General features: G+C 40.6%; 1 protein-coding gene across 49 annotated transcripts in view; it reads left to right on the top strand.

The window, feature by feature from the left end:
• The window catches only part of SGMS1 (sphingomyelin synthase 1), a 323569-nt gene that overhangs the window by 151652 nt on the left and 155678 nt on the right, over positions 1-16239 (top strand). For 30 of the 49 annotated variants that reach the window (XM_086379217.1, XM_086379183.1, XM_086379199.1 and 27 more), the window contains 2 exons: positions 5734-5769; positions 11860-12003. The gene's annotated coding sequence lies outside the window, so the exon portion shown is untranslated. The remainder of the gene's footprint in view (positions 1-5733; positions 5770-11859; positions 12004-16239) is intronic. The other 19 variants (XM_086379227.1, XM_086379202.1, XM_086379212.1 and 16 more) reach the window with 2 other exon arrangements.

The following is a 16239-nucleotide window of genomic DNA, read 5'->3' as shown; positions in this document are numbered from 1 at the left end:
TATTTTGTGTTTTCTCTTACACCTCAGCCAAGCAACTCAAAGAAAGAACTCTTGTGGTTTACTAAAGAGAATTGAGACGGGTTGCAAATTGAGGCAGGCTTTGGGGAAGGGCTGAGAGGAGACATTCAGTTTATTCTTTGTGATATTATTTTAATCTGGAAAAAGTAAGGATGTGCTGCAGTGAAGGAGAGAATAAGGCTGGCCTCCTTAGTGGCTAAGATGATAAAGAATCTGCCTGCAATGCAGGTAGACCCAGGTTTGATCCCTGGGTTGGGAAGATCCCCTGAAGGAGTTAATGGCTACTCCAGTATTCTTTCCTGGAGAATTCCATAGACAGGAGCCTGGCAGGCCACAGTCCATGAGGTCTTAAAGAGTTGGACACGACTGAGCAACTAAATTTTTTTTTTTCACTGAGTGTAGTTGAACCATGTTCTCCCTGGTTAAGAGTGCTGGTTCCAGCTGCTAGCAGGAGGAAGCCTTGTGGTATCTCCAGCAGGAGACTACAACTTTCAGTCACCATGAACTTGACAGGATGCCTGGGGTTTTGCAACTGTAGTCTTAAGACTGTAAAGTTTCCTCTCCAAGCCAAGAAAGAAAGGAAAGTTTCAGTTAAACTGTGTTTACTGAGAGTTAGATATTAGAGGAAGAAAGCATGAACTCTGTACTTTGGATTTTGAATTCTCTTAAAATTAAGATTTAATTGGCATAGCATGCTGTTTATGAGTGACAGTGAGGAAACTTTCAGTGGTTTTTAGTATTCTAATAAAGTGTAATTCTAACAGAAATTTTCATAAAAATAGAAAAAATATAATTAAATCAATCTTGTGCTGTTATTGGTCTCTCTGTATTATTCAAGTCTAATTACACCGTCTTCCCCCTGAGAAGAAGCAACTGAGTTATAATAGTTGTGTTTGGGACATAGCTGCCACAAAACGAAGCATGCCTGCTGTGACTTCTGTGTCTTATGTCCATGTGGACAGTGGCAGCTGGTTCCAGCATTGTCTCCCAGTGCTGTTTCCTGGGCAACCACTTCCTGTCCCTCTAGCAAGCAGCCCCAAGGTGAACCATTGTCCTCTCTGATCTCAGAGGAGGTCATAAGCCTTGGAAGGACTGGCCCTCCTACAAATACAAGCTTGTAAAGTGGGAGTGTGCCAGGCCTTAGAGAATGCTGTGAACTCAAGTCTTTTCCTTCCTCCAACTTGCTCCTCAGGATCATTCCTTTTTACTTGGAATCTTTTTCTTCAGTGTGGTTTTTTCCTGGGACGAGGTCACCAGTGGTAAAAACACAAGAGTTTGAGTATTTCTCTACCAGAATTATTGTGAATAAGCAAAGGGGACCTTCCTCTGTCCCGCCTGCCCCAATATGATTCTGAGTGTCACTGGCTTAATGTCTACAGAGACCCTTGCCCTACTACACTCGTTAGAATTGGACATTTAGAGCCACGGCCGTCCAAGTGTAATTTGGGTAATTTTTTTTTTCTGCTTTAGTGTACAAGGTGAACCTAGTTAACTCTCTCACTCACGAGTCTCAGAAGAACTCACGTTGTGTCTTCTCAGCATGTGTCCGCTTAATCAAGCCTGCTGCCTTTACTATGCTTTCCCTGTACTGGATCCCATATAAAGACAATCACTGGAGAGCTCTCAGCTGCTTAAGCAGTTATCTAATCTATAAAAAGACTCCATCCAGACCTATTTTTGTTTCCTGTCCACAAGCCAGTGGCAAACAAGACACGTCCCCCATCTCACAGAAGGAAGACACGTTAATAACCTTTGCTGCTGCTGCTGCTGCTGCTGCTAAGTCGCTTCAGTCGTGTCCAACTCTGTGCGACCCCATAGACGGCAGCCCACCAGACTCCTCTGTCCCTGGGATTCTCCAGGCAAGAGTTCTGGGGTGGGGTGCCATTTCCTTCTCCAATGTGTAAAAGTGAAGTCCCTCAGCCGTGTCCGACTCTTAGCGACCCCATGGACTGCAGCCTACCAGGCTCTGCCACCCATGGGATTTCCCAGGCAAGAGTACTGGAGTGGGGTGCCATTGCCTTCTCCGAACCTTTGCTTAGGACATATCAAAAACAACTTGAAACCGGGAAATAGTGAAATAATCATTAAATGATTTGAGATTGAAAAGCCAAATTTGATTGCTTTCATCATTAAGCCCAAACTGTCATGTGTCTTGGGCATTCGACACACTTGATTTGGGACCCTTTCCTACTTCCTCGCATTGTGATCTTGGACAAACTTGTGACTTTTGTCACGAGACAATTTTCTGACCTTGGACAAGTTAAATATACAACCTGTTTGGGCCCAGTGTCTGCATTTGATTAGTTGGTGATGCTCACCCCTCCCCACTTGCAGGGTTCTTATGGGAGCACATGAAATGTGAAGGCATTTCATGATGTGTGGCAATCATAGTTATTGTCATTGGCACAGTATTTTGTATTTATCAGTGAGGATGCAAGAAGGCCTTGTCACACAGTCTGATAACAGCTTTTCTAGATATTTTATTTCCTCTCCCTCTCAAGGAGTGGAATACAAAGTTCCCGTTTTGAAGAGTGTTCCCTTTTTGGCTTCAGCTCTTTGAAAGTACTTATTACAGCATTGGATATTCATGCAGGTCTGGCTTGTCATTTGAAGGTGACATTCTCATAGGTTCTGGCAGTCACTTGCCTTCTGCATCTGTGGCTTTCTCTGAGGGATACCTTGTTCTTTTCAAGTCCCCATACGGAGTGGCTAAAACAAATTTGCATGTCAGAAATGTATACCTTGTGAAATTTAAGCATTACTTTTGAAACTTCTGGAGAAGGCAATGGCACCCCACTCCAGTACTGTTGCCTGGAAAATCCCATGGGCAGAGGAGCCTGGTAGGCTGCAGTCCACGGGGTCGCTGAGTTGGACACGACTGAATGACTTCACTTTCACTTTTCACTTTCATGCATTGGAGAAGGAAATGGCAACCCACTCCAGTGTTCTTGCCTGGAGAATCCCAGGGACGGGGGAGCCTGGTGGGCTGCCGTCTTGGGGTTGCACAGGATCGGACACGACTGAAGTGACTTAGCAGCAGCAGCAGTTTGAAACTTCTCCTTTGAGGCACAGAAGGATGAGCGGACCTACTTTACAAGCAAAAGAATCATTTAACTTTTTAGTAATTCAGAAGAAAGACTTTAGGGAATTTGAATTACTTGGTTCTTTTTCCTTTAATGATTCATGGGCAGGGATAACACAGTATATTCGGTATCTCATGACAATGGCTTCTTTTCTGTGAACATTTTCCTTTTTGTTTTTGGTATCTCTAGCCCTGCGTACAAGCTGTAAAGAAGAACAGCTTTGCAGCACCTACTAACTGTTTAACTTTAGGCACTCTGCTTTGAGACTCAATATCCTTCCCTGTCTACAGGCAGATAAGATAGGCTATCTTCAGAGCAATCTGAAGATCAAATGAGATGACGCCTCAGTAGCTTAGTGGAGCTTGTTAGAAGGTGGTAAAGAACCCACCTGTCAATATAGGAGACATGGGTTCAATCCCTGTCTCCTATATAGGGGTCGAGAAGATCCCCTAGAGAAGGAAATGCCAACCTACTCCCATATTCTTGCCTGAGAAATCCAATAGACAGAGGAGCCTGGTGGGCTACAGTCCATGAGGTCAAAAGAGTCAGACATGACTTAGCAACAGAACAACAACAGATTAAACCTACTAGTTTGGTAATTATCTTTATTTTATAGGTGTTTTTGTATCTATAGAAAGGAAATTCAAACTGCCTTGCCCTCCCCCCTCTTTGCTCTGCTCCCACTTCCTGTATCTCACTCCCAGCAGTACACTCATCCTGGACAACAGGAAGGAAGCCCTTTCCTGCTATTTATATCACAAAACAGCTTCCTTTTCCTCCAGTCTCTGGAGACCTTGCAGGTTGATTCTACACAACCACGCAGCCAAACAGCCGTACAATCTTAGGCACATGAATATCTTTCTGAAATAATATCTTCTTGCTCTCTCTGACTACTTGCTTCTCTCTTCCTAAAGCATTTTATTTTGGTTCAGACCCAGAGATTCTTAGACTCTCAGAAAAACCCTTGATCCAATAGGCAAAACTAACATGTGGTATTTGAAGTTGTCGCAGTGAACAGGTGACCTTTGGGGGAGAGTGGTGGTTACATGTATGTGTTCACTTTAGTAAAATTAATCCACTCAAGACTTCTCTGCTTTTCTTGGAGTAGGAAATGGCAAGCCACTCCAGTATTCTTGCCTGGAAAATTCCATGGACAGAGGAACCTGGTGGGCTATAGTGCATGGGCTCGCAAAGAGTCGGACATGACTGAGCACACACACACACACACAAGATTTCTGTGCTTTTCTTTGTGTGTGCATTAATGTTTATTTTTTAAACGGTAATTTCCCCCCTGTTTTTGCAGATGCTATAATTCACATGTATATTTTCAAAGGGTTATATTTCATTTTTAGTTGATAAAGTCTTTAATGAATGTCAGTGAGGAAGCATCTCTAAACCTTTAAGATGATGTGGGTTTAAGTCTGTTTATAAACTCTTTGACCACGTGTGCATGCTTAGTCGCTCAGTCGTGTCCAGCTCTGCGAGCCCATGGACTATAGCCTCCCAGGCTCCTCTGTCCATGGGATTTTCCAGGCAAGAATCCTGGAGTGGCTTGCCATTTCCTACTCCAGGGGATCTTCCTGACCCAGTGATCAAACCTGCGTCTCCTTCATCTTCTCCTGTATTGCAGGTGGATTCTTTACCACTGAGCCACCCATAAACATATTTACATGGTCTATAGTTTCACTTGATATGCTATTTTTAAAAATTTATTTTCTATAAATATAGCTGATTTACAGTGTTGCAGTAATTTCTGCTGTCCAGCAAAGTGATTCAGTTATACATACATATATTCATTTTCATGTTCTTTTCCATTATGGTTTATCACAGGATTCTGAATATAAACACATTGCTACCATTTTCACTCCAGAGTTACAATTCTTATGTTTTGAAAATATACTTTATTGCTTCTTAATCTTTCTCACTGTTGTCAGCAGTTACTTAGCTGAATGGTGATAAGATAATTTATACAATATTAATATATGATTCTAAAACTCTTGTGAGAACTGCCCTGGTGGTCCAGCGGTTAAGACTCCACCTGCAAATGCAGAGGACACGGGTTTCCTCCCTGGTCCAGGAAGGTTCCACATGCCACGGGGCAGCTAAACCTGTGTTTCACAACTGCCGAGCTCACGCACTGCAACTACGGAAGCCCACACACTCCAGAGCCCACACTCCGCAAGAGAAGCCACAACAATGAGAAGGCTGTGCGCTGCAACCAGGGAGCATCCCCCCCGCCCCGCCCCCCGCGCGCCCCTCCCCGCTGCCGTGCACAGCAACGGGAGAAAGCCTGTGCGCAGCAGCGAAGACTCAGTGCAGCGAAAAGTAAAACAAATACATATATAAGTTTAAAAAATAAAAAAACTCATGTGATACCATTGGATGCACTTGGATGCAGTTTTTATTGGCATTGACTTTCTGTGCTTGCTTCTGCATGGCTTTGTATTGTAAAGTTTACTCTGAATACCATTACATCTGGGAATTAGCTGGCAAGTGCAAAAGAATAGTTTTTGGTATGGCGAGGGAACAAGAAGTAAATAGTTACCTTGGATTTTATTAGTTTTTTTTCCCCCCTTATAAGCAGCTCATTACCAGAAGAATGCACTTTAATTTACTTCCTGTTTTCTTCTAGATTGGAAGACTGATAAAGAGAAATAAGATGATTCAGGTAAATGGAATTAATTTCTTTATGTATCTTTTATGTTTAGCTTACATTTCTCAGGTTTTCCCACTGAGAAGAACAAAACAATTTTTGTGGTCAACTTCAATGTATAAGAGATGTTTTAGGGATATAGAGGTATTAGTCAGATACATACTTATGCCATTTAATTAATTTACTTACCCGTGTGTATTTAATAAGAGCATACTTATATGAAACATAATTTTACAAGTAATACTTTTTCCTACTTCAGGATAATTTCCTTCCAATTCTTTACATACCAGATTTGATGTCAATGTCTTTATTTAGAGTCATCTTTGAGGCATCCAGTACTGTTTTCCAAGTATGTTATCATTTGACTTGTTGGTGATATAGCACTTTTGGAATTCATGTATGGTGCTGTAATTGGAAATTTTGTTCCAAGTCACAAGGATATTTGCATAATGTTAGAACAGTTGCTATTTTCATTCTTTCTGTATAGATGAGCATTGGAGATCCCCACTGTGTAATAGTTTGTAGACTCGCTCTGTTAAGTATTCTTTCCTTCCTTTTTCCCTCTCTTCCTTCCATCCATTTATTCATTTATTTTACTTATTGTGTGGTAATTGCATGTACATTGTTGAAAATTAAAATAGTGCAGCCGCTCCTATTCTTCTTATATCCCCATTGCTCCTTTATCCAAAGATAGTATTTTTCAACTCTTCTAGTTATATTTTCTGATACCCACCTTCCAGTTTCTAAATGGCATGATGTCTGCTTTAAGTGCATTCACTGAATTTGTTTAAATTTTAGACGGATACACTTGTTCTTCTGAGGATTTACCTCTCATACACAATCCTTTACATCAGTGCTCACCTACACTGCCTGTCTCATGCAGTCATGTCACAGTCTGCGGTTAAATCCATATTTAATGTTTGCCTATTGTAACAATATTTTTTTTTTTATGACTGAATTTTTTGAGACTTATGCAGCTGTATCTCAGGCCATTTTGTTTTCTAGTTGGTTGTGTGTGAACTGTTTGATTTCTGTGGAAAATGTTTGACTCTGTTATCCCCAGAATTCTGAAATCCATATTGGAACGTATGTCTTATAGTTTATCCATGTACATGATCCTTTCGATTCAGAAACTCATGTCCTCTAATTTAGAAATTTTTCTTTGACTGTTTCTTTGATAATTTCCTTTCCTACACCCTCGTCTCTATTTCCTGTGTTTGTTAGTTGGATTTTTGGACTTACTGGCTTAATTTTCTAATTTTCTTATGTATATTTCTTAGCTATCTAATAACTTTGTGTTTTTTTCCCCCCAAGAGGTTTTGTTAGTACTTTCTGAACTTTAATTTCTGCCAGCATATTTTTCATTTCAAATTTAATTTTTCATTGGCCTCTGAATATTTCATTTAAAAATGGGATCCCGGTCTTATTTCATGGAAATAATGTTTTCTGTTTTCACTCGAGAATACGAATTGAATTAGTTTGCTGTTGAATAGTTTTTGCCTGCTTTTCATACTTTTTTTAATCAGCTTGATGTGTGTTTCCTCTTTTTATCAGCTTGTTTTGGCCCCTGATTTTAACGTTAGAGGCTTTTCTCTAATGGTGAGACTTTAATAGCCTGTTCGTATTTGGGAGTGAGACTATAAAAAGTAGACTGGAAACTTGTTTATCTAGTGGGCTTCACTATAGGTTTTTGGGGTAGGAACCCAGATGTTTGAGCTGCTGACTCCTAGATATCAGAATCCGCAAATCTTTTTTTCTTGGATCTCTCTATGTCTCCAAAAGGTCCTCTTTTGTTCATATTTTTGTGGGGTAAAAGCCTGCCTGTGAGGATTTGGGTGAGCCACGTAGGAGGAGGGGGCAAGAGGTCCACCGCCCAAGCCTATGAACGTGAGCTCTTGATGTGTCTATTCTGGCCCTCTAAGTCTGAAATCTTGCTATATCATTTTCTCCAGAGAGTAAACTGCTTTCCGTCATGGAAGTAGGGATGGTTGGTCTGGCTCTACCAGTTGAGAAGACCTGGGGTATTACCTACATTTTTTGTTGTTGTTTAAAATAACACAAGTTTATTACCTTGAAGTTCTGTAGGTCAGAAGTCTGACATGGGTCTTACTGGGGTAGAGTCAAGGTTGTCTACAGGGCTACATTCCTTTCTAGAGGAGAGTCCATTCCCTTGCTTTCCCAGCTTCTAGAGGCTGGCTGCATTCCTTGGCTCTCAGCCCACCCCCACCCCCTCCTTTAAAGGAGCAATACAGATCGAATACATCTCATGTTGCATTTCTTTGACCTCCTCTTCTGCTTCCCTCTTTCACTTTTGAGGACTCTTATGATTATGTTGCCCTGGAGGAGGGCATAGCAACACACTCAGTATTCTTGCCTGGAGAATCCCCATGGACAGAGCAGCCTGGTGGGCTACAGTCCATGGGGTTGCAAAGAGTCAGACATGACTGAGCGACTAAGCACACAGCACATGATTACACTGAACCCATCTAAATAAATCAGGATAATCTCCGTAATTTTTTTACTGAGTAAAAATCACAACTTAAAGTATCCTATCTTAACCTTTTCAGTGTGTAATATAGTAGTGTTAAGTGTATTTGCATAGTCATGCAACAGGTCTCTGTAATTTTTTCTTCTTAGAAAACTAAAACTGTATACCCATTAATGAACTCTCCTTGCCCTAGCCTCTAGCAACCACTGTTCTATTTTCTGTTTAAAGAGTTTGACTACTTCAGTTGCCTCATATAAGTGGAATCTTACAGGATTTACTTTTGTGATTGGCTTATTTGGAGAAGGAAATGGCAACCCACTCCAGTATTCTTGCCTGGAGAATCCCATGGACAGAGGAGCTTGGTGGGCTACAGTTCATGGGTTGCAAAGAGTCGGACACGACTAAGCGACTTCACTTTCACTTTATTTTATTTAGTGTAGTATCCTCAATCAAGGTTTATCCTTGTAGCATATGACAGAATTTCCTTTTTTTTTTTTTTAAGAGTAAATAACATTTTACCTTCTGAACTTTTTATTTTGTGTTTGAGTAGAGCTGGTTAATAATGCTGTGATAATTTCAGGTGAACAGTGAAGGGACTCAGCCTTACATGAACATGTATCCTTTCTCTCTCAAACCCTGCTCCCAACTAGGCTGCCACATAACATTTAGCAGAGTTCCATGTGTTTAAAAAAAAAGTAAATACTATTTTATTATATTTACATACCACATCTTCTTTATCCATGCATCTGTTGCCTCCTGGTTATTGTGAATAAAGCTGTAATAAACAAGCTTGTGCAAATGCCTCTTTGAAATCCTGCTTTCAGCTTTGGGCCTGGGAAGTGGGATTGGTGGATCATGGGGTAGTTCAGTTTTAATTCTTTGTAGAACCTTCCTGCTGTTGCCAATAAAGGGGCTGCATTATTTTACATTCCTACCAACAGTGCACAGAGGGTTCCCTTTTCTCCACGCCAACACTTGTTATTTGGGTCTTGATGGTGGTCATCCTCACAGGTGTGAGATGGTATCTTATCTGGTTTTGATTTTCATTTCCCTCATGATTAGTGATGTTGAGGATACTATCATATGCTTGTTGACTGTCTATACATCTTCTTTGGAGAAATGTCTCTTCAGGTTTTGTATCCATTTTTTATTTGGCTTATTTGGCTTTTCGTATTGAGTTGTAGAAATTCTTTATATATTATGGGCAGCAATTTCTTATCACAAACATAGTTTGCGAATATTCCCTTCTGTTTCATTGGTTGCCACTCCACTCTGTGTCCTTTGCCTCACAGAAGCCTTTATGTTTGATACAGTCTCATCTGTCTCTTTTGAAAGCTGTTGTTGCCTATGCTTTTGGTGTATAGTCAAGAAATCATTGCCAAATCCAGTGTCATGAAGATTTTGCCCCATGTTTTCTTCTACGAGGTTTATAGTTTCAGGTCTTACATTTAGGGTTTTAATCCATTTTGAGTTCATTTTTATTTAAAGTATAAAGTAAGGGTCCAACTGCCTTTTATACAATCTGTCAGTCCATCTCCCTCTTCTCAGCACCTTACCGTCTTCTCCCAGGAACCAGAAGCTGCATTTCCTGAGCCTTTCTGGAGCAATCGGGAATTTTTGTTTGCTTCCAAGGCAGTGAGCTTGTAGCTTGCTTTCCTCTGCTCTACTCTGCTCAGCGGTCATCTCTGCTTTCAGCTTAGATGTCTGTTGTCCTCACTAATTTTCTGTTCTCTTTGTCCTTACAGATTTATATCTTTTGTCCTCTTTGCTATAATTTTAATGGGATTCAGAAGGAAGTAGAGATAAACAGACATATTCCATTGGGCATCCATAATCCCCAAATCCATGTTGCTTTTTAAAGTGATATTTTAAATGCTTTAAAAAAATGATAATTCACATTTGCTATTGTTAGATCCTACCTCTGAAAATAATTGTTCAATCTATTTCTTTGATTCTTTTTATTAACCACTGTCAAGTGACCTATAAGCATCCAAGGATAGCAGTAATTAAAGTTATTTTCCCAAACATTATTTCACTATTCAAAGTAAACAGATTTTTGTTCATGAGACTTAGTGAGGTCTTGAATATAAGGTGACACCCTATTTCCTGGGGTTTACTTTTTTTAGGGGCGGGGGAGCCCTTGATTTACCTTTAGGTGTTTACACTGTATTTTGGTCAAAAGATGATGTTCTTGGGAATTCCCTGGCAGTCTAATGGTTAGGACTCTATGCTTTCACTGGCGAGGGTGCGGGTTCAACCCCCGGTCGAAGAACTAAGATCCTGCAAGCCATTTGGCATACCCCTCCCTCCCCCTTGAAAATAGAAGATGATAATGTTCTTTTGTATAAATATATTTTTCTCTGAAGCTTTAATTGAACACTTTAAAGGTAATGGCAAGAGAGTCTTGTTTGTTTGTTTTTAGTTTGTGACAGCTTTCTTTTGACTGTATTTGATTATTTACAAAGGTGGTGCTATTTCTTACAGATAGGATAAAGATTGGCTAAAAGGAGAGATTACTTAGTGTAACTAGGTCCTTAGGGACTATCACAGAATTAAGCCTGCTAGTTGGCTTAAGATAGGAACCCACTTTGGTCCGTGTAAATCCCTAGGGTTTTTATCCCAGGGGTCCAGGGATAGGCTTCAAAGAGTTCAAGATCCTCCTGAAATTTGAGTGGTGGTATCCCCTGGAAAAGGGAATGGCAAACCACTCCAGTATTGTTGCCTGGAGAATTCCATGGACAGAGGAGCCTGGTGGGTTACAGTCCATGGTGTCACAAAGCGTCGGACTTGACTGAGCAACTGACACTTTCACTTCAGAACAGGCTTAGTTATCAGCAGATATCCCATGATGCAGGGCTTATGTGATCCTGAAAAGAATTGAAAACCCACATTTAATAGATTAATATAAAGAAAAGAAATAGAATGTTACTGATTAGATCTAACATGATCAACATAGATGCCATTGGATTCCGCATTCTTTCACATGTGAGTACAAATGATCATCAGTGAGGGACTAAATGAACAGCTTTCTTAGTTCTTTGTTGGATGCAAAACATTATCTCCAGCTTCCTAATTATGCACCCACCCATTTATACATATGTAACTATAAAAAGTATCATTTATGAGGGTAATGTTTTAGCCTGGAGGAATGACCACCTTTTTATCAACCAGCTTGTAAAGTGGGTAATTTAGTAATTGCCCTTTGTTTTCATAGTGAAACTGCTATAATTTGTGAATATCAGTTATTTGTTGACAATTGAAGATAACAGATGATATATAGAGGGAGAAATGCCTCTATTATAGAGGCGTAGATAGAGGATTACAGGCTTTAGTCTTCAGTTAAAAAAAGATGGGATAGGTTTTACCTTATGCATATTTTATGACAATTTTTATAAAAAGCTTGAAAGAAAGAGGGAAAGAAATGAAAAGCTGGGAATGAGAAAATATGGGGGTGGGGAAGGTCAGTTGTGAATTTTTTGTTTCCAGCCTGATACTTTAAAACTTACTGATGCTCTTGTTTACAGTGAAGTATATTGATTGGTAAGATCTCTTTCCACATAGGAATTTCATGATTCCATTTTCAAGGTGATTAAGCTTAAATTGCTCTTCTATTCTAGGTACACCATTAAGTTCTTTGGAATACACAAAAGTATCTGACTAGAAAGCTTATGAAATAGAAGACAAGATCCTGCCTCAGGAAGCGTACATGAGAATAATTTTAAAGGAACCCAGCGATAAATGCAAAACAGTAGCTGTTGGAGGTATGTCATGACTTAGAACTTGCATTGAACCTGGTGTGGCGCACTCTGCTATAGGAAGTCAAGCTGAGCCGTTCTCTGGGAACCTTCAGAGAGCAGAACCTCAGTCTCTGGCCTCAAATACACTAGTGGCTGTTGTTCTCTGAACTTGACTGTGTAATGGGATGTGTTAACTTTGTCTTAAGCAGCTCTGATTCAGTCCCTCTGGAGCCCTTCCTATTGCTTGGCAGACGATAAACAAAAGAGACAATATTTGACTCTGGACATTTGAAAACGATAGTAAATTTCTAACCAGAAACCTCACTGTCTTCTCTTGTGAGACTGGGCCAGTCAGTATCAAAGCTCAGTGAATGTGTCCTTTGAATCGGCTGTTACTTATGGGCTTTTTCTCTAACCTGTGTGACATCAAGGCCATATCTGAGTCTGACTGGGTGGCGGCTGCAGTGGATTCACTGCCAAGGCACGTCAGTCGTGTCCGACTCTGTGCGGCCCCATAGACGGCAGCCCACCAGGCTACCCCGTCCCTGGGATTCTCCAGGTGAGAATACTGGAGTGGGTTGGCATTTCCTTCTCCATTGGATTTGCTAGTTCCTTATTAGTCACTGACTTTGACCTGCTAGTCTCCTTGATCTCTCCAACCAACTTACAATGTTAAGTGGTAAACTTCATTTTCTTGCTCATAGCGATAATTCTCATCTCCTCAACTAAATTTATCATCAGGGTCAGTGCCATTCATTATTTTGTATTTTGTGACTTTCGGTGGATGGCCATCTTTTGATTCGCTGGCTCTTTTTCTATGGCATAGCCTGTGTCACGTTGATACTTGAGGGTTTTTTTTCCCCGTCTACCAATGTAGAATACTTTAAATGTACCCTGTGCCAGTCATCACACCATCATGAGAACGTTAAACAAGTCCTGCTTTTCTAGATGAGGCTGCTGAGGTTCCAAGTGGTTAAATAACCGGCTTCCTACTTCTGAGAGAGGAAAGGCAGACATGGGATTCAGCACTAGGTCTGCCTGTCCAGTATTGTGTGCAATAAAGACTGGATACCATGCCCTTTCCCCTTTGTGAAGCAGGGTTGGAAAAAGATCCAAATGTTTATGGAATTGTAACCTTCTGCTCTACCTTCTTCACAATTTTTTGTTACTTTTTCCCATTTCATGGATTCTTATTTGGTTTATAATTATATTTATAGCATTAATTAGCAAATTAAAATCAAGTATTTTCTAACTTATAATTTTACTGAGAATATATTGTTGGTATGAGACATCATTAAAATAGGTCCTCTTTCTAACAGAGGCTCTGTTATCTTTGTTGATGCCTTCTGAATTGCTTATGCAGCCAGTATAGGAAGTACAGGCCTTCCCCAGTGGCTCAGGCCGTAAAGAATCTGCCTGCAATGCAGGAGACCCAGGTTCAATCTCTGGATCAGGAAGATCCCCTGGAGAAGGAAATATCTACCCACTCCAGTATTCTTATCTGGAGAATTCCATGGACAGAGGAGCCTGTAGAGCTACAGCCCATGGGGTCACAAAGAGTCAGACATAACTCAGTGACTAACACTTTCACTTTCATTGGGAGTGAGAGTGGACCTTGATGTTTCTGATATAATCCTGTTGTGTCTCTAGCATTTGCACCAGTGCCCAGATAGATACTTTCAATATAGTTATTGAAGATGATATAGATAAGGAATGATGAGATTTTGCTAGAAATCTTCTTGCATGGTTCACAAACTTGTTTCAGAGCCTGAATCCTTTAAAATATAGAACCATCTATTCAAGTGCTTAGTTTTGGCTCAGATGATTGTTTTGAAGTGTGTATATAGCTTGGACATTGCCCTGAAAGATGTGTTTTAAGTTTAGGAATAAATCTTATCTCTTTTTTTGATCCCCAGTAGTGGGCTGCATGAGTTGAAAATCTGTATATTTAGACTTCTAAAATATTTTTATTAAATTAGCAGAGGCTCTGTATACCGAGAAGTATTTTGAATCTTCACTAAAATCCTGGGCGGGTTGGTGTGGCAACCTTCTTTGAAAGATGGATAACCTGAAGCTTGTGACATTACAAAGCTTGCCCAAGCCTGTGCAGCTAGAAAATGGTGGAGCCAGAACCCGAACCTAGATTTGTCTGATTTCACGGACTGTGCTTTGAACAATTACTCTGCCCCACTGATTACACCGTGGTGACATTCAGATTGCAAATGTGTCCAAGGATTTTTTTCTGCTTTGTGTTAATACAAAGGCAGTCTTAAAACAAACAGTTAAATAGGCCTCATCCTCACAGAAGCAAAGGCTTCTAGATAGGCCTGGTGCAGTCACTGATGGGGTTACAGCCAAACAGTGTCAGTTCTGTTGTGATGGGCTGAGAACTGGGAAGTGTGCCTCCCTGTTTCTGCGTGTCCTTTCCCACACTGAGCCTATTACACTGCGTGTTGCATACTCACTCACTAAGTCATGTCTGACTCTCCTGTGACTGCATGGACTCCAGCCCGCCAGGCTCCTCTGTCCGTGGGATTTCCCAGGCAAGATTACTGGAGTGGGTTGCCATTCCCTTCTCTAGGGGATCTTCCCGACCCAGGGATCAAACCCACGTCTCCTGCTTGGCAGATGGACTCTTTACAACTGAGTCACCAGGGAAGCTGCCAGGAACAATTAGGCTTGACTCACCTGAGCCCTGATGAGCAGCTGTTGCCTCCAAAGCAGGTGTGGCTGGAGTTTGGCTACACAGGCACACAGGTCTGACATTTGGATATGAGTCTCAAAATTTATGAAATATGCAAACCTTGGAACTTCTGGTATATTGTATCAATTTTACTAAAAGGGAAATTTCTTTTTATTTTTAAATGTACTGTTTTCCTGATTCTAAGTAGAAAGTTTGGTAAGTATTAAGTTAAAACAACAAAAAAAAGCCACCATTCAGAGGTAGCCACTGATAATATTTTGGTGTGGCTGCTTCAAGATTTTATTCTCAGGACTATGTATACCTTGTAAAAAGTTCAAAATTAGAATTAAAGTTTTCTAGTGTTCTTGCCTGGAGAATCCCAGGGACGGGGGAGCCTGGTGGGCTGCTGTCTATGGGGTCGCGCAGAGTCGGACACGACTGAAGCAGCTTAGCAGCAGCAGCAGATCCATCTTTGCTCAGTATAACTTAAGTGTTTTTCCCGTTTTTAAGCTTTCTTTTACATCATGCTAAAAAGTGGCAACAAAGTACTCCATGTGGATGATAACATAAATTATTCCATCCCATTATTAGGTAGACCTAATTCTCATTCAGTTCAGTTAATACCGCTCCACATTAGGACACTGTGGCAGGACAGAAATATTAAAAGAAACAAGAACTCCATAAATGCCACTAGTTTTCATGGTATCTTGTAAAATAACAAATGCCAGTTAATAATATGATAAGAAAACCCACATCACTTCTGACACATTATACAAAGAACCTGACTTGTGAATTTCCCATTACAAATGCATGAAGGAAGTACTGGAAATTCCCCATTGACCTGTAAAATTTGAAATCTCTTTTTTCTTTCATTGAGGTAACCCATCTATGACAGGTAACTTCAGTTTTTCCCGTTTACAAGAAACTTCTCAAATCCTGATTTTAGATAGTTTGGTCCTGTGAGCTTCTTAAGGTACTTGATGCTTCATATACTGGTTAGCTGAGCACTTTTTCCTCGTTTTTTGTTTTTGTTTTTTTTTTTGCCTAAATATTTTATAAGTGTTCAACACTAGGTCAGGCAGCTGTAGTGACCTGTGGAAACCTGAGTGATGCTGCTTTGCAATCTCTTAGATAGACGTTCACAGTACAAATATGGCTTCTCTTGAACTGAAAATTTCTGTGCTTCTAGGAGTCAGAGTTCTGAAACAGAGAAAGTAATGATAACTGAGACAGGTCAGCATTTAATACATGCCTTCTATTCAGGACGGCTTCCCATGTGGCATGGTGGTAAAGAATCCACTGCTAATGTAGGAGTCACAGATTCGATCCCCGGGTGGGGAAGATCCCACAGAAGAGGAAATGGCAACCCACTCCAGTATTCTTGTGTGAAAAATTCCATGGATAGAGGAGCCTGAAGGGGTCGCAAAGTGTCCAACAAATCTGAGTATACACAATACTCAGAACAGGCTGACATGGAGGTGGGACTATACTGTATTGATGCTTATTATTCTTCTGTAAAGATATCATTGTTAAATTATCATCGTTGTCCTTATACCATCATTCCAGGTCAGTGTTTT

The sequence above is a fragment of the Bos grunniens genome, chromosome 26 (assembly GCF_055505025.1).
Source record: "Bos grunniens cultivar Pamir isolate PY7600 chromosome 26, Bosgru_T2T1.0, whole genome shotgun sequence".
Taxonomy (NCBI): Eukaryota; Metazoa; Chordata; class Mammalia; order Artiodactyla; family Bovidae; genus Bos; species Bos grunniens.
This window is presented reverse-complemented; position numbering and strand designations above follow the sequence as displayed.